This window comes from Chenopodium album, chromosome 11 (genome assembly GCF_948465745.1).
Source record: "Chenopodium album chromosome 11, dcCheAlbu1.1, whole genome shotgun sequence".
Taxonomy (NCBI): Eukaryota; Viridiplantae; Streptophyta; class Magnoliopsida; order Caryophyllales; family Amaranthaceae; genus Chenopodium; species Chenopodium album.
In genome coordinates this window covers 20791667-20815116 of record NC_137844.1, presented here as the reverse complement: position 1 = coordinate 20815116, position 23450 = coordinate 20791667, and positions in this window count along the sequence as shown.

The window sequence follows — 23450 nt, the reverse complement described above, 5'->3', positions numbered from 1 at the left end:
TGATAATGATTAAAAAAAACTTAGTAAGAGACTTGCCCCAAATAAACTTATATTATAAATAAAAAGTGTGTAATATTAACAATGTTGTTTTTTATTGGTAATCTATATTAATTATGTAGGATTTATTTGGGAGGCGGGAATTAGGTGGATCTTGGCTGGGGATAAGGTTGAGGTGGAAATCCAATTGGGTGGTGATCAGGGATGGTTTTTGGAATCGTACTCGCCGAGGCGGGGATGAGGATGAATTTAGGACCCATCACGAGGATGGAGATGGGAATGAAAAATTTAGGTGGGGATGGGGATGGGAAGACCAATATCTTCCCCGACCAGCCCCGCACCGCCCATTAAGATGTGTAGTACACATTGTGTACCTGTAGACACCTAAAATGTCTCCCCAAAACCCAAACCCGATGATGAACAACCTTTCATCGGCATTATTGGTCGGGTAAAGTATTTAATCTCGAAAGTGCTTTAAATCCATGTTAAGTCAAACACTGTCAACATATTCAGTCAACAAATCAGCTAAACCATTTATTCAAATTCAGTCAAACTCATACCCTAGCCCAAACCTTTTTAAATTCATTTCGTGTTATTTATTAATTAAACATGATTAATAAATAATAAAAACCCTAACCCTGAAATTAATCCGTAATAGCTAAAACGGCGCATAATATATCACGTACTTAAGTATTGAGCAAGCAATGAATGAATCTGGACTATTTTTTAGGAAAATATGCACCGTTTCACGGCAGACACACCGCATCACGTTATTCCTTGCCGTGTTGCGGCATTTCATACCGTGTCATGGTATCTCACTCCGTGCCGCGGCACACATGCCGTGACGTGGCATTTTTCAAGGTTTCTCCGCGGAGCCTTTTCACTTCTAGGGTTCCGTGCTTCACCCTATTCATCTCCTCTATAAATACCAGGTTTATTTCCTCAATTTTGGGGTACCAATAATCATTCTCTTCTCTCTCTTTAGCCTAAATACTAGCGTTCCTATTATTCCACAATACTTCCCCTAAGCACTCCAAGGAGTCCATACTCAACCCGAAGTTCCATACTTAAACCAAGGCGTGAAAGGTATAATTGACTGAGGGTTTGGACCAAATCAACTCTACTTTTTGTTTGATTTAATTTCAATTTGATTTACATTTTTATTTAAGTTATTAACAATTTATTCATGATGTAGCAATTCAAAGAAACGCGGAAAATGAGTAATTAATCACTTAATTACCCTTATTTTTATTCTTGTTGCTAATATCATTATTAGGTTTATTATTATTTGATTTGACTAAAGTTATTATGGTTAAATTGCTTCCAATGTTAATTATTATTCTATTAGTTATTGTTGATCACCATATTGCATGTTAAAGGGAAAATGGAATTGAAAATCACGACTAATAAGATAATTTGGACGACCGGTTTAGATACCTTTTTAATCTTGTTGTTTAATCATGTGGTCACCAATATTTTAGAATTATGTTCCATTAACATTCAACCAATTTAGCATAATTACAATTTAGAGCAAATTGAATTTTTGTTTGCATGCCTTTGAGATCGCATGAATTACTTTCACAATAAGAATCAAGTAGAGGCCAATGCGGGCGAATGTGACTCAATCACTCACTTCGTACCATTATCCCTGATCCTCCTTTCGTGGTTCCGAACCATATGGAGTGTAATCTCATGGATTATGAATGGGGTGTCACCTTCACGGGTCAATCGTTGTTGCCTATCATTGTCCCATTATCGTGGTTGCCTTATAATGATCTGTGAACAGTTTAGAAGTTCCCTAAAAACTTGTCAGCGGCTCCCTACTTTGCTTTGTCCCTAATTGTGTCCCTAATCGTATGTCAATTCCCACTTTCTATGAGTTCCAAGCATATTCACAACATGCTTAACGTAGGCGTGTTTCAAATGACGCCTACAATTTGGCGACTCCACTAGAGAGGATTCTTGGTTATTGATCGATTTGAGTGATTGGTATTTAATTCAGATGAGTGGATGAGACTTGAAAGATTCTTAAATCGTATTCCTGTGATTAAATTGGCATTTTTTGCATATGCATTAACGTTTATTTTCGTTTTTAGATTCGTCCTGTAGGAAAATTTTGAATAACCTTATTGGGATCGAAAAAACAGGGTCACTGGATTAATTTCCAGACTACCGTGCCATGGCAAGCTTGCCATATCACAGTACAGAATACTGTCACGCGGCGATCTCTACCGTGACACGGTATGTTCTGCCATGTCGCTGCAAGCCTAAAATCCTTCCAATGGCTCTGTAATTTTCTCGTTATTAGCTTCCTTTAATTTTTCTAAAAAAACGAGTGTGTTCTACGTACGTTTTAGCCTCGAGGGATTTAAGCTCTATCAATCCAAAAACGATCATGGCAATAAGGGTTCATCCAAGTTATTAAATCCACCCAAACCATAGAGTCAAGTTCGATTTAATCACGAACCTACAGAGCCGCTAGTTGGCATACACCCTCAAGGGAGGATGCCTTACTACGCGTCCAAACTCTTAACCATGGCACCCTTTGACACCAAAAAGCTTGACCATAGTGGAACGTAGAAGTTGACCTTAGGTTGCGAACTCTTCTTTGCATCGGTGTGCCTATGTTCCCTATATGTGCATATTTGATCATTTTGATCCTAACCTTAGCGATCTTTCTTTGTTTATGATGGTTTATTTTATGACTAACTAATGCCAATGGATCGTATTCACTTTATAATTAGTGCAAACTCTAAAATTGACAAAAATCTGGAAAAAAAACGCACAAAAACCACTTGGAACTGATTACCGTGCCACGACAAAAATGTCGCGTCATGGCAATCAGTTTCATGTCACAGTAGCTTGTACCGCACCACAGTATAGTTTGTCGTGTCACGACAGTAGTGGCGTGCCACAGTGCCTAGGTTTGAGTCCAGTCAGTCCTTTTTTTAGTTTTCCGTGCTAGTTTAGTCCTTACGTCAGTCACGTTGATATTGTTTCCATGTATAGCTTTGCGATCATACCACGAGTCTTATAACATCACCGAATCACTCACGATTCAAGTATAGTCCACACACTTTCTTTATTTTTCGACTCGATTAGTACACCATGTCGTTTATTATCGTATACTAGGTTCATGCACCTCTTCTTTCCATCATAAAAAAAATGAGTGGAGTTTTTCTTACCTGTTTTCAAACATCTATCTTTCCCTCTTCCTTCCCTATTTCGACCAGTGTGTCAAACCATTAAGTGAATTTGTTTTATTTCACAGTACTTGGTCAAGAAGCAGGGGTAGATTGGTACGATTCGAGTCACTGCCACAACAACCTCTTATACCTAAGAGGCGTAGAAGGAAACCACCACAATCATCTCCACGAAGTTCATCTCCATTTCCAGTTTACTTTCAACTCATGGCTTCTAGGATAGATATTAAGAACTTTAACAAGTCCATCGAGGCACTCAATGATATGATGCAAACTCTCACTACGAAGGTCACCACCATGGAGCAAAATAATGTCACTATGGTCGCGATGGACAAAATCAAGGAACAAGTGAGTAAGATTTATGAGGACTTCACCTATGTCGAGCAATCTACCACTTCTTTGGCATCAAGGACAAACTCCCTGAGAAGTTTTCCACCGCTGACATTCCAAAGTTTAAGCCTACTAACAACCCAATGTTCCACTTTAAGGCTTTTTCTGCAACTATAGCTCTTAAGGGACTAGATGTAACACTCTTCCCTATGATGTTCCATCTCTCCTTAGAGCATGCTTGCCAGCAATGGTTTTATTCTCTAGATACCAAGCACACTACAACTTGGCAAGATGTTACGGAAAGTTTTATGAATCGTTACAAGTGTAACATTCAAGCTAAAACTTCTGAGCGTGAAATGTCCATTCTCAAACAGAAAGAGAATGAAGGCTTCACCGCTTATCTGAATAGGTGTAGGGAAACAACTGCACTCTTGGTAGATCCCCCTAAATAAAAAGTGGTGATTCATCTCTTCGTTTAGAATCTGACCCACAAATAAAGGAAACATCTCAAATTCCTGCCATTGAACACTTTCGAAGTTGTATATGATATCGACATCAATATCGAGGATAAGCTAATAAAGACTGCTGGTAACAACAATAATAACACTTAGAAAAACAAGAAGAACGACCTTTCTTCTTCATCTTCTAATCTCGAAAATACTACCAATAATATAAACCAAGTGGATCTCAACGAAATTTAAGCTCTTGACGCTCCCCTTTAGAAGAAAAGGGGAACTTACACTCCTTTGGGAATGACATACGACACTGCCTTTGATCGGCTTTAAGGCCAAGGCTTGATCACACCAATTGGGCTATTTCCAGAGCCAAAACCTGAACAAAGGAGCGCTAGGTGGGACCCCAATGCTCATTGTAAGTACCATCAAGGAAGAGGTCACTCTATCGAGAAATGCTGAAATTTGAAAGACGCTATTCTAAATCTAGTGGATGCCAACAAACTTCCTATCCCTCCAGGCTGCAAGAAGTGATAAGCAGCAATGAGGACAAGGCGCACGGCGAGCCCTTTGTGTAGGATTTCATGATTTTTTTTATTATTCAATTCCTTTTTCCCCATTCAAGTGTAGTATAGATTTCCCTTTCTGAGTTTTGTGTGTTTTTTCCATTTATAAAATGGGCATTCTTTCCCTTTTACATCCCGATCATGTCATTTTTCACAAAAAAAAAAAAAAAAAAAAAAAATCCGATTGCCGAACTAAATACAAGGTACACCAATGATTTTACGCATCTTTGCAACCCATTATTCCCATTAACATTTCAAACACTTTCCCATTTCTTCATTAACCACTTTGAGCCTCATCTAATATTTGGCCTTTATTTCTTCAGCCCACATTCACTTAACCTTAGGATTGGAAGGTGAGTGATTTGTGTAACATTCTAAAGCAAGTTCAAAAAAGAATGATAAAAATAAAACAATGTCTAAGGGACAGTGTTCTAATGTCGTTGATATGAAGACGTCTCAAATTGCGCCTCTCATCGAGTGCTTGGTACCGTGCCTGAGAAACATGAATGCTTAGTGAGTGATGGACCGCATGATCCGAGATTTCCCACATTGATTATAAAGAATAAAAAGAAAAAAACAAAAAAAAAATGTGTGAAAAATAAAACTTGCAAGTTCAAATTTCAAATACACAATTACACATCTTGGAGGGCTTGTCTCAAGTCTTGGGCCTTTTACCCATTTCTTCATCAAACCATTAGCTAAGCCACACTACAGCCTCCGAAAAACCTCTTTGAGGTATACATATACTTGTGTAAAGTTTGGTTAGAGATACATTGATGAATCATATTTACATAGGTTTTTTAGGCACGTTTATGCTAGTTTTATAGCTTTTTCTTAGTCTTCTTAGTCATTTTTAGAGTCATGTATTAAGCTAAAATATGTCGCTCTATTACACTCTTTTTGTATTTTTCGTAATGTTTTAGGTGATTTCATAGTCATTTGGACACTTTCGGAGTGTTTGGAGATGATTCAGATGATATTTGAATGGAAGTCGATGGTTCGAGTTCATTAATCGAGAGATTTATGCTCGTGGATTTTTTCTCTAAGGATTTTATGCATGGGAAATGATAATACCATCCACAAGGATCAATATGCACTTTTCAGAATTAAATTTGAGTTAGAAACGAAGAAAAACAAAGGCTTGCAAAGTGTAAAAATGACCTTTGCTCACTCTTTTAATCATAACTTGAGTTCTACTGATTGGATTAAAGCGATTCAAGTTGCATTGAAAACTAGACTTGAAGATCTTCCTAGGTCACATGCTTTAAGAAACTTCGTAGAACAGAATTTATAAGGGTTTGAATACAAGCAATGCAGTAAGCCACCCACGGGATCTTGCTGCGGGTCTGTCCTACGGCCACACGAAGGTTGCTGCTGCTACTGCCAAGGCGCGGCCACCACCCTGTGGCCGCAGGTTTTGTCTAGTGGTTGAGCAAGCCACGAGCGACCTTAAATCTTCACTTCATTTCACGTCATCGGTCTACCGATTTTATTTGTGTGTCATATCATCATCTACTATCTAATAATATTTTAGCTTATGTATTTATGTATTTATTTATTTATTTATATTTTAATTAGCTTAAAATTAGGCTTTAATATAAATACTTGAGAGGATTTTCCCATTATGCTTTATTTTCATGCTTGAAAGTTCTGTTGAGTTTTTCTCTCCATTGTTGAACCCTAGTTTATTATTTCCCATCAATTCAATCATCGAGGAATTTCATTTAATCTTTTGTTTTTTATTTTATTAATTATGAATTCAAGTTAGTTTATGTTAGTGACCGAACTACATATGTTGAATTGAGAGCATTAAGACCTGACCATAGGCTTAGCAATTGCTCTAGATAATTGATTGATTGAATTGTTATTGATATTTGATAGATTTAGAACTATAAACATGGTGAACCATAACCCTAGGTCTTTTTATTAATTGTTTTATTCCTATTTTAGTTTAAATTATCTTTCTATCCTGAATTTCGCGACATAGTTTAGTTTCTCCAATTTCTTAGAGGTTAAATTGAATAGCTATCTCTCTGTGGATTCGACCCTACTTACCCTACTACATTGTTAGTTGGTTTTGTTAGGAATTTATTTTTGACATGTGTACGACAACCTATGAGGTGGCTTTTTTGTGATTTTTCGAGAGTATGCATTGGGGTCATAGAGTGGATTGGGTGTCGAAGAGGTTTGTGTTCTTGTTCTCATGGTGAAAGTGATGAGAAGTTTAATCAATAAAGAATCACAAACCAATGAACATGAATAATCCAAAGCCAAATATGTGTCACCCACAAAATTCACAATCAATCCACACAAAGAATCTACACAAAATCACACTAACACCAACTTGTGAAATAAATGAGAAGAAGATGAAAACTCAAGAATAAATTGTAGAATAGTAAGAGATGAAAATTTCAAAATTTATACCTCTACAATGAGAATTGTGCATCAATAATATGTCAAACCTCTTATAATAGTCCAATGATACTTCCAAATTTCCTAATTTGATGTCACATACCTTGCAATTTCAAAATCCCTAATTCAATTTGAAAAGTTAGAGTTTATGAAATTCAAAAGGAAGAGAAGGATTATGGTGATAGGAGAGAGGAAGGTGCAGTAGGGGGGTCGCCGGTGGGGTGGGGCTGACGGTGGTAGAGAGTGAGAGAGGAGGGGTGAAGGAGAATTGTACGTTATCTTCAATTTCACTCTCTTCTTATTCCTTTTTTCGTCTTTTTTTCTTTCTTTTTTATTTTTTTTCGGGGCTGTTCGCCAAAACTCGCGGCCACAGGTTAAGCTTGCGGGCTGGCAGTGGCTGCGGAGGGTAATTAGGGGGGCGCGAGGTTGGCTGTGGGTTTTGATGCTGCTACACCCTTTTTTATATATATAAAATAAACCTTCACTAAAAAAAAAACAAAAAAAACCTTAATAATGTTAGTGAAGAAAAGATAAAATAAACTAAAACTATAAAAAAAAAACTAAAAATAAATTAATAAAAAAAAGAAATCGGGTTCCCTCCCGATAAGCGCTCATTTAAAGTCATGAGCTCGACTCGTTACCTCAATTTCAAACATCAATTGGTGGATCGGAAAGATAAATCGTCTCCAATTTTCCAATAAAAGCACCCTTGGTATCTAGCTTTAAACGTTGTTCATTTACTTTGAATTTCGTGCCATTTTCACTAGCAACCTCAATGGCTCCATGTGCTTTGACATCAATGACTGAAGGGCCCTGGCCATCTAGATTTAAGCTTTCCAGGAAAGAGCCAAAGTCTTGAGTTATAAAGCAACACCTTGTAGCCAACCATGAACTCTCGTTTTTGGATAATTTTATCATGAAACTTCTTCGTTTGCTCTTTGTAGAGCCTATGGTTCTCATAAGCATCGAGCTGAATCTCGTCTAGCTCGTTCAATTGAAGAAGTCTAGCTTTACCGGCCTTCTCTAGATCAAAATTAATCTCCTTGACGGTCCATTGTGAAAGATATTCCATCTCGACTGGTAAATGACAAGCTTTTCCATACACCAACCGATACAGAGTTGTCCCTAATGGAGTCTTGTAGGCCATTCGCAATGCCCACAATGTATCATCCAACTTCAATGACCAATCTTTTCGGGACTTGTTGACAACCTTTTCAAGGATTCTTTTGATTTAGATACCTTAATTTGGAAGCTCGTTTGAGGATGATAGGCCAAGCCAACCTTGTGGGTAACTCCATGTTTCTTAAGATGAGCCTTAGAAGTTTGTTGATGGAAATGAGAACCACCATCACTAATAACAACACTTGGGACTCCGAAACGGGGAAAGATGATCTTCTTGAATAGCTTCATAATGACCTTTGAATCATTAGTTGGTGACGCAATAGCTTTGACCTATTTAGTGACATAGTCGACGCAACCGAAATGTATCTATTCCCACTAGAAGAGGGGAATGGTCCCATAAAATCAATGCCCCATACATCAAAAGGCTCGACCTCAAGAATCCAATTTTGCGACATCTCTTGCCTCTTCGATATATTCCCTGTTCTTTGACACTTATCATCTGCATTGCAAAAGGCATGAGCATCCTTGAATAATGAGGGAAAATAGAAGCCACATTTAAGCACTCGGTAGGAAGTTGTAGTAGAGCAAAGATGTCCACTAGAAGGTAGATTATGAGAATGATGAAGGACACCATAAGTATCCCAATCCGCTACAAAACTCCGAAACATCCCATCAGTAAACTTACGATACAGATGAGGGTCATCCCAAAAGTATCGCTTATATCTCTTAGCATCATCATAAAACTTCTTACGTTGTTGGTACGTCAAATCCGGAGGATGTGAAACACCTACACAAAAATTAGCATAAACACCTACACACTTTGTAGTTCTTGATATGGAGTAGGATAGTATTATCCCGATCATTTTAGGTAGACTTTTCTTATGTACTGCAGGTGCTTATTAATGTTAAGTCTGGGTCTCTTACTTTGTCTGATGGTAATGATACGGTAACTTTTAATCTAACCAATGCAATGAAGTTGCCTATGCTTGAGAATACTTGTTGCAGGATTGATGTGATTGATGAGATTATGAGAGATGATACGCCTCGTGAGTTGGTTACTGATCAATTAGAAGCTATTCTCACATTGGATATTTCTGAAGGAGAAGGAGATGTTGAGATTGACTCCTTGGTTCATGACTTGAATTCCCCTAACAATGAGGGATTTAAGGTAATGGAAACTGTCTGTTCTTCTTCCGAGTCACAAGTAAAGAAGGTAGAGTTAAAACCTTTTCCTTCTCATCTTAAATATGCATTTCTTGATGATAAAGAGGAATGCCCTGTAATTGTTAGTGCTAAACTCAATGGTATCCAACTTTCTAAGCTTTTAACTATGCTTCGCATGCATAAAAAGCCAATCAGATATAACATTGATGACCATACAGGGATAAGCCCTAATTTTTGTATGCATAGAATTAATTTGGAAGATAATCATCGCACTTGCATCCAACCACAACGTCGATTGAATCCTAATATGCAAGAGGTGGTGAAGAAAGGGGTAATGAAACTTCTTGACGCAGGCATCATCTACCTCATCTCAGAAAGGGGGGACAACAGTTGTTAAGAATGATAATAATGAACTAATTCCTACTTGTTTTGTCACAGGTTAGCATAAGTGTATCGATTATTGCAGGTTGAATACCGCCACCTTGAAAGATCACTTCCCCTTACCTTTTATAGATTAAAATCTTGAAAGATTAGTAAAACATAGTTTTTTATGTTATTTGGATGGATATTCAGGTTTCTTTCAGATTCCCATTCATCCGAAAGATCAAGAGAAGACGACGTTCACATGCCCCTATGGTACATTTGCTTATCGTAGGATGTCATTTGGGTTGTGTAACGCCCCTGCGATGTTTTAAAGGTGTATGATGGCCATTTTCTATGATTTCAGTGTGATTATCTTGGAGATATCTATGGATATTTTAGTGTTTATGGTTCTGACTTTGATATGTGCTTGCATAATCTTTCTAAGGTATTTAAGCATTGTACTGAATTGAATTTATTGTTGAATTGGGAAAAGTGTCACTTCATGGTCAATGAAGGAGTGGTGCTTGGTCATCTTATTTCTAATCATGGCATCCAAGTTGATAAAGCAAAAATTGAGGTGATTGAGAAACCTCCCCCTCCCGTGAATGTCAAGGGAGTGAGAAGTTTTTCAACAGGATCAAGGAGGCATTAATAACTGATGCTTATATGGAGTTTACTGATGCTTATATGGAGTCTTTCAACAGGATCAAGGAGGCATTAATAACTGTTCCAATCATACAACCTCCGTAATGGGATTTACCATTCAAGATAATGTGTAATGCGAGTGACTATGTTGTAGAAGCCGTTCTTGGACAACGTTAAAACAAGGTTTTGCACGAATTCTACTATGCTAGTAAAACCTTAGATGAGGCTCAGATGAAATATGCCACTACTAAGAAAGAGCTCCTTGCTATTGTGTATGCTCTTGACAAGTTTTGAACTTACCTCATTGGTTCGAAATTGATCATCCACACTAACCATGCCACTCTCAAGTATCTCCTAGCAAAGAAAGAGGCTAAACCGAGGCTCATTCGATGGATTTTGCTCCTTCAAGAGTTCAATTTAGAGATTCGAGATAAAAAGGGTGTCGAGAACGTTGTTACAGATCACCTCTCTCGATTAAGATTTCAATCTACTTTGGATAGCCCTATAGGTGACTCTTTCCCTGATGATCATTTATTCTCTATTTCTTTAATGTCTCCTTGTTATGCTGATTTTACTAATTTTTGTGTAGGTGTTTCACATCCTCCGGATTTGACGTACCAACAACGTAAGAAGTTTTATCATGATGCTAAGCGATATAAGCGATACTTTTGGGATGACCCTCATTTTTATCGTAAGTTTACTGATGAGATGTTTCGGAGTTTTGTAGCAGATTGGGATACTTATGGTGTCCTTCATCATTCTCATAATCTACATTCTAGTGGACATCTTTGCTCTACTATAACTTCCTACCGAGTGCTTCAATGTGGCTTCTATTTTCCCTCATTATTCAAGGATGCTCATGCCTTTTGCAATGCATATGATGAGTGTCAAAGAACAGGGAATATATCGAAGAGAAGAGATGCCGCAAAATGGTATTCTTGAGGTCGAGCCTTTTGATGTATGGGGCATTGATTTTATGGGACCATTCCCCTCTTCTAGTGGGAATAAATACATTTCGGTTGCGTCGACAATGTCACTAAATGGGTCAAAGCTATTGCGTCACCAACTAATGATTCAAAGGTCATTATGAAGCTATTCAAGAAGATCATCTTTCCCCGTTTCGGAGTCCCAAGTGTTGTTATTAGTGATGGTGGTTCTCATTTCCATCAACAAACTTCTAAGGCTCATCTTAAGAAACAAGGAGTTACCCACAAGGTTGGCTTGGCCTATCATCCTCAAACGAACGGCCAAATTAAGGTATCTAAATCAAAAGAATCCTTGAAAAGGTTGTCAACAAGTCCCGGAAAGATTGGTCATTGAAGTTGGATGATACATTGTGGGCATTGCGAATGGCCTACAAGACTCCATTAGGGACAACTCTGTATCGGTTGGTGTATGGCAAAGCTTGTCATTTACCATTCGAGATGGAATATCTTTCACAATGGGCTGCAGCAGCATCAAAACCCGCAGCCAACCTCGCACCCCCAACTACCCTCCGCAGCCACTGCCAGCCCGGAAGCTTAACCTGTGGCCGCGAGTTTTGGCGAACAGCCTCGAAAAAAATAAAAAAGAAAGAAAAAAAGACGAAAAAAAAGGAATAAGAAGAGAGTGAAATTAAAGAGAACGTACAATTCTCCTTCACCCTTCCTCTCTCACTATCTACCACCGTCGGCCCTACCCCCCCAGCGACCCCCCCCCCCCCACTGCACCTTCCTCTCCTATCACCATAATCCTTCTCTTCCTTTTGAATTTCATAAACTCTAACTTTTCAAATTAAATTAGGGATTTTGAAATTGCAAGGTATGTGACATCAAATTGGGAAATTGGGAAATTTGAAATTCCTAACAAAACCAACTAACAATGTAGTAGGGTAAGTAGGGTCGAATCCACAAAGAGATAGCTATTCAATTTAACCTCTAAGAAATTGGAGAAACTAAACTATGTCGCGAAATTCAGGATAGAAAGATAATCTAAACTAAAATAGGCATAAAACAATTAATAAAAAGACCTAGGGTTATGGTTCACCATGTTTATAGTTCTAAATCTATCAAATATCAATAACAATTCAATCAATCAATTATCTAGAGCAATTGCTAAGCCTACGGTCAGGTCTTAACGCTCTCAATTCAACATATGTAGTTCGGTCACTAACATAATCAGAATTATTAATTGTAGGTAAGCCTCTAAAAGTAAGATCTTTCAATTCAAACTCTTATTAACAATAATTAATCAAAAAATTGAGCAGGTTGCAAGATTAACAATAAAATACTATCAATTAGAGAAATCAATTATCAAAATATCAATAATATAAATCAAGATTCATTATATAAACATGGATTCCAAAACCCTAGAAAGGCTACTCTAGCATGAAATAAATAATTAAAACTAAATTTAAGGAATAAAACATAATTAAAAGCTGGAATATAACTTAAAATACCTCAATGAATTAAAATAGTAAACCCAAGAATCATCTATGGAAAAATCAATGGAGATGCCATGAGAAACTAGGGTTAGAGAGAAAACTAAAAAGAAAGTAAAATAATAAAATATATAAAAAGCCATAAGGGAAAATAATAATCCCTTGGAGTATTTAAATTATCCTATAACTAATCTAAAGATAAATAAATAAAATAAAACCAGAAAAAATAGCAACTACATAAGTCATATTATGATTGGTCGACTAAGGCGAAAAGTGGAATCCTAGTCGAGGAAGCTTGCGAAGGTGGGAAAACGAGGCCCATTACAAGCTGCCAGCCACGCCCAAACCAGCGCCTGCTGAGTATCCATCAGCCAGACCAGTAGCTGCTCGTGGCTGGGCGTATCGAGCTGCGGGCACTGGTCTTACACTGGTTCACAGTGCAGATTTTCAGAGGCTGTAACTTTTGTTCTAGAGATGGTATAAAGTCATGTGACCTATCGTTGGAAAGCTCTTCAAGTCTAGCTTCCAATTCAATTTGAATCGCTTCAATCCGATGTGTAGAACTCAAGCTATGATCAAAAGAGTGAGCAACAATCACTTTTAATAATTTGCAAACTATCGTGTTGCTTCGTTTCTAGCTCGAATTCAATTCCAAAAGCTGCATAGCAACCCTTGTGAATGCTATATTCATTCCTCGTGCATATAAATCTCAACCTAAGCTTCCAAAAACACATATCTGTCATTAAGTAACCTCGATTCATCAACTTTTCATCCTTTCATTGTATGATTCTTCCAAAACTACTCCGAAAGCGTCCATATAGTTATAAAAACTACCTGAAACATTAAGAAAACACAAACAAAGCGTAATAGAGCACAAAATGGACAACTAATGCATTTACAACCTAAAAAGCGACAAAAAGACCTAAAAAGCAACTATAAAACAAGCATAAACGTGCCTATAAACTCTATATAAATATGACTCATCAAATTCCCCCAAGCTAAACCGTTGCTTGTCCCCAAGCAACACTAGACTCAAGACGGAGAAACCAGAATAAGACCGACTCGACTCTCGAGCAAACAATCAAACCAAAGTTATTAAAACCAAAATCTAGCTCGGATACAAAGGGAACCACTTAACATCATGATCCACAATTGAAACCATACTTAGCCACAAACGACTTACCAATCAAGCTAGTATTTGTCGCACACCTTCTAGAATATAAATATTTGATGCAATAAAAAGATAATTTGACGATAGCAAGAGGTAACGTTCACTCAATCACAAAACAGGAATGCCGACCAAAAGGACTTTATAAGCTTGTAATGGGGCTAAGGAAAAGAGGTAGGATAATATTTAGGAAAATGTAAGCTAAAAAGACAACTTGGGGAGCAATAATATAAACACGACCAAATAATGATCTAAACTTCATTCGCCAATTGACACCACCAAGTTTCTCCAAAACATTATATCAAACCAAGATTGAAATCAATTATACATCGTCATGAATAATTTTTTTCTTTCTTTTTCCTTTTTGGTTGCCTTTTTCTTTCAATTCTTCGACTTTTCAATGAAGTACACATATACAAGCTTTTTAATTTTTTTTCTTTTTAATTATTTTTTTTTCATTCACATCTTCAAGTAACACTTTTCAACTATAGATGCAACTTTTTTTTCAATACATATTCCACCATAATTTGCATAAATTAAAGCTTGACACTCAAACAACAACACCACATCAAGCTTGATACATATTCCACCATAATATACATATTCCATCAATAACCTAGCTAGACTTGGGAATAGTAACCAATCAGGCTAAAGTGTATTGTAATGTAGCTAAATATTAATGAATGGGCAAGGCAGCAACATGGGTGAGCAAAGGGAACAAATATATCTAAATATCATCTGAAGGTTACCTAAAGAACATGGCCTTTATCATGTGCGGCATGCGTGAATCATAATCAAATTACTAATAAATCTCAAGCCAAAGTCATCAAAGTAACAAATTGCACCAATCATACAAACACAAAGTAAGGTGACTTAACAAGAGAATTGGCAAGTTATACTTGATATGGGACAACCAATCTTTCCAAAAACCATTCAATTGATTCACATAATCCCAAGAAGTTAGCAATGTATAGCACAGACCGACTGAATTTTAGAATTGCAACTAAGATCAAAAGAAGCTCAAGAGAGAAAAATCAAATCCGCACATGGTTCGAAGTCAAAATATGAAAGATAGACACAAGTATGCATTAGTAAAAACAACTAAAAAAAACTATGAAAGTAATACATTGTTTTTCGTTATATGTAAACTCACACTCCTAATGAATTGTACAAACCATAAAACACCAAATAAGCAAAAAACACAACTAACATGCATAAAGTGATGATGACAATCATCCTCCTTCAAGCTAAACATCACGTTGTCCTCAATGTGAACAAAGAGGAAACTAAAACATAAATAAGGGAGAGGCACAACTCACAAAGGGGTGGGTAAGCGAAGGGAGCGTCAAAGGTATAGATACCTCCACCACAATTGGTAGTTGTAATTGGGTTGTCGATGTAGCCAAGGAACTTAGCTATGTTTGTACCTAGCAACAAAGTTCATCACTTAAACACACATTAGCATTATTATTTGAATAACGAAAAAAATGAAATAAAAATAGGAAGTAGAAAAAAAAAAAGAAAGAAAACTGGGTTGCCTCCCAATTAGGGCTGGTTTTCAAGGTCCCGCACGACCCTACTCAATCCGTCAATCGGAAGAATCCAATGCCTTGAGTAACTTATCATATGCCCCTGCAAACATATCATTGAGCACCACATATGGCTTGAATACAAGCACACCAATCTTGAAATACAGGAGATTAGAAAAATCAGAAGAGAAATTAAAAGAAAAAAAAGAGTAAGAAGAGGAAGAATAATCAAAAGAAAAGGGAAATAATTTACAACTTCTCTCTACTTATTCTTTGGGAAATATAAACCTCTTTGAATGAACATCAAGGTCCACTTTGCCACTGTCATGCAATGGAGAAATTTTGAGAAAGTTAGAGCAATAAAGCATAGAGGATGAATTCACAAATTTAAGACTCTCTACACATGGGACATAAAGGGAAGGTAGGGTTGGATTAACATTCATGAATTTACCATTTTTAATCGAACCCTCTTCTATAAGCATGTCTGCACAAGAGTTTGTAGCTTGAATTTTCATAACTAATGGTTCCTCAACCACAAATTCATCATATAACGGTTCATCATCCTCAAAAATATCTAGCATATCTACTTTGTTCTCATCATGAACATATATTAATTCATACACGTTCTCTTGAAAATTTTCTTTATTAATCCACCCTTCATCGTCATCATAAATGTATGGTAAGGCACTAAATTTTACAATAGAATGCACTTCATACTTGGGAGAGGGGTTTGGAACATGCATGAAAGAATTTTTATTGTAAGGACATGAAGAGTCATCATGATCATATGAATAACAATGAGAACAATAACAAGGGGATGGAGTATTGGTCAAAGAAGGGAAGGAGAAGAAGTTTTCTTGAGTTGGTTCAGCATACAATGTCATTTCCCACTCATATGTATCTCTAGCTAACCACTCAATAAAATCCCAACCAAAATATTCTCCACTACACAAAGACTCAACTACAAACTTAGTTTCTTCATTAAGACCCTCATAAATCACTAAGCACATATCCCATTCTTTAATTCCATGATTAGGACCAACAAAGTCAAAAAGCCTATAATAATATCTCCAAAACACCTCATTCTCAAATTATGAAAAATAAAAAATAGACATTAAAATAAATCCACAAAAGAGCAAGAGAACCTGCAAACAAAAGAATAAGTAGAGAAAGAAAAGTAAAAAAAAAATTATACAAATAAGTCTCACCAAATAAGAAGCAAAATAAAATTAAGCTGTCTCCCCGACAACGGCACCAAAATTTGATAGGTTGTCATACACCTGTCAAAAATAAATTCCTAACAAAACCAACTAACAATGTAGTAGGGTAAGTAGGGTCGAATCCACAGAGAGATAGCTATTCAATTTAACCTCTAAGAAATTGGAGTAAATAAACTATGTCACGAAATTCAAAATATAAAGATAGTTTAAACTAAAATAGGAATAAAACAATTAATAAAAAGACCTAGGGTTATGGTTCACCATGTTTATAGTTCTAAATCTATCAAATATCAATAACAATTCAATCAATCAATTATCTAGAGCAATTGCTAAGCCTACGGTCGGGTCTTAACGCTCTCAATTCAACATATGTAGTTCGGTCGCTAACATAATCAGAATTATTAGTTGTAGGTAAGCCTCTAAAAGTAAGATCTTTCAATTCAAACTCTTATTAACAATAATTAATCAAACAATTGATCAGGTTGCAAGATTAACAATAAAACACTATCAATTAGAGAAATTAATAATCAAAATATCAATAATATAAATCAAGATTAATTATATAAACATGGATTCCAAAACCCTAGAAAGAAACTACTCTAGAATGGAATAAATAATTAAAACTAAATCTAAGGAATAAAACATAATTAAAAACTGGAATATAAATAAAAATACCTCAATGAATTAAAATAATAAACCCAAGAATCATACATGGAATAATCCATGGGGATGCCATGAGAAACTAGGGTTAGAGAGAAAACTAAAAAGAACGTAAAGTAATAAAATATATAAAAAGCCATAAGGGAAAATAATAATCCCTTGGAATATTTAAATTAACCTAAAACTTATCTAAAGATAAATAAATAAAATAAAACCAGAAGATATAGCAACTACATAAGTCATATTATGATTGGTCGACTAAGGCGACAAATGGAATCGTAGTCAAGGAAGCTTGCGAAGGTGGGAAAACGCGGCCCATCACAAGCTTCCAGCCACGCCCAAACCAGCACCCGCTGGGTATCCATCGGCCAGACCAGTAGCTGCTCGTGGCTGGGCGTATCGAGCTGCGGGGCGCTAGTTCGTAGGGAAGATTTGCAGAGGCCGTAAATTCTGTTCTAGAGATTGTATAAAGTCATGTAACCTATAGTTAGAAATCTCTTCAAATCTAGTTTCCAAAACAATTTGAATCGCTTCAATCCGATGTGTAGAATCCAAGTTATAATCAAAAGAGTGAGCAACATGCTTCGTTTCTAACTCGAATTCAATTCCGAAAGCTGCATAGCAACCCTTGTGAATGCTATATTCATTCCTCATGTATATAAATCTCAACCTAGCTTCCAAAACATATCTTTCATTAACTGACCTCGATTCATCAACTTTTCATCCTTTCATTGTATGATTCTTCCAAAACTACTCCAAAAGCGTCTAAATAGTTATAAAAACTACCTGAAGCATTAAGAAAACACAAACGAAGCATAATAGAGCACAAACCGGACAACTTATGCATTTGCAACCTAAAAAGCGACAAAAATACCTAAAAAGCAACTATAAAACTAGCATAAACGTGCCTATAAACTCTATATAAATATGACTCATCACCACCCACCAAGCCCACAAAACGATCTGCATAATCAAAGCCAACCTCTAAAAATTATACACCTAAAGCACCATCTCAAGTCCAACCCCTAACTCCATCACCACCAACTCCACTTTCTTGGTTAACCGGGTCCCAAAAACAATGTGCTAAGAAGCTTAAAGAACGAACCATGGGACAGACTCTTTACTTTTCTATCTCAGATGCTAAAAACCTTGGGTTTGATTGGTTGTTTGATGGAATTACAAGAACACATGGGTGGATTAAGGTGCTTTGTATTGATAATGATATATGTCCATCACTTGTCATTGAATTTCTTCCCTCACTTGATGTTTAATCAAGTAAGGGAGATGTGGTATTTTCTTTGGATGAAAATGAACGGATAATGTTGTGGGACGATGTGAATATGGCTTTTGGATGGCCGAATAGAGGTGTCATGGGTCCAAAAGAGGTTATGAAATTCAAGGGCAATCCAAGCTACTCTCTTTTCAACTCGAGCACTTTTCGGAAACAAATTACAAGTCGAACAGATTGGGAGTCTAGTGTTAGCAAATCTTGTTCTATTGGTTGTCCAGCTCTTTGCATGCTACATCGATTTATCCTCAGTTATTTTGACCCAAGAGTGAGGTCGGCCAGGTAACTACATTAGATGTAAAACTTCTATGGTGGCTCACTAGATTTCATGGAAATGTGAGCCTCAATCTCGCCAAATTTCTCATTGAAGCATTTCTATGGGAGCGGGACATGAAGAAGGGCGATATATTCATGGGTGGATTTTTTTTTTTTTGTGTTGTGTGTGGCACTAGATGTGGATTTTAAAATCGAGAAACATTTGCATCCACTAACTACATCGATCAAGCTGCAATGGATAGATTTGGTTGGCTATTTCACCGCTCCAAGGATCAGTATGTCTTGTTTATTAAGGGTTGCCGAAGTTCTGATTCAAAGTGGGTATACGATATTGTCCCGAATGATGCGCCCCATGATGCAAGTAGTCTAAGATGGAAATTAAACCACGTGAGATCACTGAGTGAATAGAGGTACACAGTGAAGTGCAACGTACTTTCCCTTGTTCCCACTGTCAATCTGTGGCCGCTAGACCATCTAGCCCGGTTGTTGAAGATGCCTCTCCTTCTCTCCTTCCACCATCTTCTAGCAACCCAACCTCTAGTACTACGACAGCTCAACTAACTCTTGATGAGCAACTGAAAAATTTTATGGATTCTTGTCTTTCTTTTAAGGATTCAGTTCTCACACGACTCACCACCATTGAAGGACAAGTATAGGATTTATATGCTGATACTTGTGATTTGCGTCGCCATGTTGGAGCTCCTAGGGCCACTGTTTATGTTGTTGTCACTACTACCATACGTAATGGTAGTAGCGAGTCACTTTGTGTGAGCCATACCGATACTTTCTCCTTTGTATGCTTGTACACAGTCAGGACAATGTGCTTCATTCTAGCTTGGGGGAGGGATACTTATCTTTAATTTCTTTCATAGTGTAGTCTTAATTTCTTTCTTAGGACTGTTGTACGGTTTGTACCATTCATTAGGGGTAGGATTTTACGTGTAACGAAAAAAAATGTGTTGCTTTGTTAGTTTGGTCTAGTCTAATTTTTTCATTCTTGTGCCTATCTTACATATTTTTTACTTCAAACCGTGTGCGGATCAGATTAGACTCTCTTGAGCTTCTTCTCATCATAGATATGATTTTGAAATTCGGTCAGTGTGCTTTATACGTTGATAACTACGTAGCAATGAAGCCTGCGATTAATTGGTTTGTGGTAAGATGCTTTGCTCTTTTTTAGTCTAGCTAGTCGAGGTTTTGTAGACCCCAAGCCATGTAAGTCTTTGAAACTTGATTGATTACTGTCACATTTAAACAGTCTATATTTTTGTATGTGTGATAGTTCCTGGTGCAACTATGATCTCGATTTTGCCTTGAGACTCGTAGTAATATGGTTGTGATGTGTGCATGATTGAAATGATAAAGGTCTTATCTTTTTTTTATTTTGAGCCTCCAGAAGTTATTTTCTTACATTTGCTCCCTAACTGTTTACCCATGTTAAGCTTTACCTTTCATTGAATTAGCCATATTACAAGCCTTCGACCTCAATTAGTTACTATTCCCAAGCTTAGCTTGGGGAGTAGTCTATCTTGTGATTTGTGATTTTTATTAGGATAAATATTTAATTTATGGTGCAATAAAGGAGATTTTGAATGGAAGTTCAAGGTTATTATTCAAAAAAAAAGAAAAAAAAAAGAAATAGCTGAAAAAATGGTGTACGAAAAAAGATGAAAAAAATAATAAATAAAAAAAAGTTGAAGGGAAGAAGAGGAAATCGAATTACTTTGGTTTAAAGTGATTTTTTTTTATTTAGATTTTATGGTTTATGTGGAGGCGAGATGCTAAACAAGGTTATCTTTGACATGCATTCGGTTGTGTTGTTATTGTGGACTATCATTATCACTCTTCCAGCCAGCTCATCTCTCACATTTCCTAAAATGTTTATCTTACCTCTCACCCTAACCCTATTACATCCCTTATAAAGACCTTTTGATCTTCATGCATAAGTTATGATTGAATGGACTGAGTTTTGAGTCAAAGTTAAAGAGTATATGTTGCATTCCGAGTCAACATGGTATAGGTTAAGTGTTTGTTATAACCCTAAGCTGGTTGGGGCACCTCTCGTGCTTGACTTTAGCATATCTACGGGAAATTGTTGAAGACTGGCTTGAAAAGAGACTGTGTGTGGCCTAGATTGGTAAGTTAATTACAAGACTAGGAATGCTACGTGGTTCTATATGTATCCAAGCCAAATTTCACATTCGCTACCTTTGGTTTGATTGTTTGCTCGAGAGTCGGGTCGGTCTTATTCTGGTTCCCTAGAAGTCTTTTTTGTCTTATTTCTCCGTCTTGAGTCTAGTGTTGCTTAGGGACAAGAAACGGTTTAGCTTGGGAAAATTTGATTATTCATATTTATATAGGTTTTTTAGGCATGTTTATGCTAGTTTTATAGCTTTTTCTTAGTCTTCTTAGAAGTTTTTAGAGTCATATCTGCATAAGCTACCATATGTCACTCCATTAAGCTCCGTTTGTGTTTTTCTTAATCTTTCAAGTGATTTCGTAGTCATTTGGACGCTTTCGAAGTGTTTGGAGATGATTCGAATGATATTTGAATGGAAGTCGATGGTTCAAGTTCATTGATCGAGGGATTTGTGCTCGTGGATATTGGCTCTAAGGATTTTATGCATGGGAAATGCATATAGAATCCACAAGGATCGTCATGCACTTTTCGAAATTGAATTTGAGTTAGAAACGAAGAAAAACAAAGGCTTGCAAAGTATCAAAAATTAACCTTTGCACACTCTTTTAATCATAACTTCAGTTCTACAAATCAGATTAAAGAGATTCAGGTTAGGTCACATGTCTCGAGAAGAGTTTTCCAATGATAGGTCACATGTCTCGAGAACCTTCGTAGAACAGAAGTTAAAAGGGTTTGAATACAAGCAATGCAGTCAACACCCCGCGAGATCTTACTGCGGGTCTATCCTGCGGCCACTCGAAGGTTGCTGCTGCTACTTCCAGTGCGCGGCCACCATCCTACGGCCGCAGGTTTTTTCGAGTAGTTGAGCATCCATTGAAGCCACGAGCGACCTCAAATCTTCACTTCATTTCACGTCATTGGTCCACCGACTTTATTTGTGTGCCATATTATCATCTACTATCCAATAATATTCTAGCTTATGTACTTATTTATTTATTTCTATTCTAATTAGCTTAAAATTAGGCTTTAATATAAATACTTGAGAGGATTTGCCCCTTATGCTTTATTTTAATGCTTTAACGTTCTGTTGAGTTTTTATCTCCATTGTTGAACCCTAGTTTGTTATTCTCCATTAATTCAATCATCGAGGTATTTCATTTAATCTTTTGTTCTTCATTTTATTAATTATAAATTCAAGTTTATTTATTTCCTTTGTTTTGTTTATTTCAATTGTGAGTGAGTAGTCGTTATCTAGGGCAAAGTGAGGGAAGCCATGTTTATCCCTTGATTATTTGTGCTTATTTATTTATGAATTTATGAATTAGGGTTTGAATAATTCCAATTTATTTGTGCTTTATTGTTTGATTCATGTAATTGGCCAATATTATGAGTTGATTATTTAGCTAATAAAAATTAGAATTGAAAGATCATATTTTTAGAGGCTTAATTATAATTAGCAAATTTGATTATGTTAGTGACCGAACTACATATGTTAATTCCTAATCGTAGGATTAACAAGTGCTTTAATTATTCGACCTGGTTTATTTATTAATGGAGTGTTTGCATTTCTTGGATTGGTATAAGCATGGTGAACCGAACGTATGCTCTAGACTTTAATTTATCTAAGAACAACCTTACTTTCATTATTGTCATACTTTAGTTAATTGATCATCAAATCAATCTTCGCTTATTGAAATAGTTTATATATTTAATTGAGTAGATTCTAATAGAAGCTGTCTCCCGTGGGATTCGACCCGTATTTGCTAAGTCTCTGCTAACAACAGACACCGTGAACTTGTGGTATAACTTTTTATTCATATACGTTCGGCCTGATTCCTAACAGATACGTAGGCAATCTCACATCAAGGTGTGGCCACATTCATATTCATATCCGTTCATGATCGAGTCAAAACATATCCACTGCTCATCCCTATCCATGTAAAGCTAGACTTTGGGGCTTGAACCCACATCATTTAGCCTACCTAGCCTAAAAAGTCATCATCTTTGACTCTTCTCACATTTATTTACATAGGCATATCCTTCTTCCCTTAGGAACCCCTTATTATGAAATCTTGTTCCCCTACCGCACATGCTTCATCATCTTTTAAGACAGCATTCATTAAAAGAAACATTATATACTTCCTTAGCTTCCTGGCCTAAGCAATATTCATTGTTTCACGCATCGCATAATGTGCTTAGCAACATTTATATATCAAAGATATGTAATCATACAAAGCATATTGTAGGGAATATTTCAAGCATCCCACACTTGAGCCCCACTGTGATCATACACTTAAGCATGGTGGCGTCCAAAGGGAAGAAAGCTAGAGTAAAAGAGTCGCCAACAAGTTTTAGGAACTTGTAAACCGTTCACAGGGTGAAGGTTACACCCCTTCACGATCCATGAGATCGCTAACTCCATAAGTCTGGAACCATGACTGGATATTCGGGGATGAAGGTACAAATCCAACCTAAAAGAGATTGAACCTGCCCTAA